Source organism: Crocuta crocuta, unplaced genomic scaffold, assembly GCF_008692635.1.
Source record: "Crocuta crocuta isolate KB4526 unplaced genomic scaffold, BGI_CrCroc_1.0 scaffold114, whole genome shotgun sequence".
Taxonomy (NCBI): domain Eukaryota; kingdom Metazoa; phylum Chordata; class Mammalia; order Carnivora; family Hyaenidae; genus Crocuta; species Crocuta crocuta.
This window is the reverse complement of record NW_027530000.1, coordinates 393,356-393,984: the sequence shown is the minus strand read 5'-3', so window position 1 is coordinate 393,984 and position 629 is coordinate 393,356. Positions and strand designations below refer to the sequence as shown.

The 629-nt window shown below is 70.3% G+C and overlaps 1 protein-coding gene across 4 annotated transcripts in view; it reads left to right on the top strand.

Annotated features, from left to right (window-relative positions):
• Positions 1-629, top strand: part of GALNT9 (polypeptide N-acetylgalactosaminyltransferase 9) — a 34,096-nt gene that overhangs the window by 32,619 nt on the left and 848 nt on the right. The window lies entirely within an intron of this gene.

Genomic DNA, 629 nt, shown 5'->3' with positions numbered 1-629 from the left:
CCTCCCGCCTGGTGGGAGCAGCCAGGACCCCCGCCCCCGGCCCCTCCCCGACAGCGGCCGCTGGCCTGGATGCTGCGGGGCTCAGAACAACACCCAGGCCTGCAGGGAAGGGGCAGAAGGGGGCCTCCCAGCCCCGGCGGCTCTGGGCCGAATCCGGCTCACACTTCTGCGTGTTGCCCTCTCTGCAGCCCCCCTGCCCTCTGTCCTCCCTGACTCCCCCTGCTTCTCCGAGCCCCCACCTCCCTCCAGCCCTGCTGAGTGCCTCGCGCCTGAGCGGCCCCTCCCCCCTCCCCCTAAAAGCTGTTTGTGCCCTAAATCCCTGCGGTCTCCCCTGGCAGCTGAGTGTTTATACTCTGTGCCCTGCAGGGCGGTGCTCCCGCGGGGCCTCAGGGGGTCCCTCCCTGCCCCCACATGACGTTCTCGTCACCATCTTCACATCTGCTCAGACCCCTAGGTCACAGCGCCAGGTCCTGGGGGTGAGGGCGGTGTGTTTCTCTAGAACTCTCTGCCCTTGGCACTCGGGCATCAGGCGGCCCTGGGGCGCTCTGCCACCGCGGTCTCTGGGCCCGGGAGCCACGCCCAGCCCCCCTGCCCCCAGCTCTCCCCCCAGCCCCACCAGGGCCAGCAGA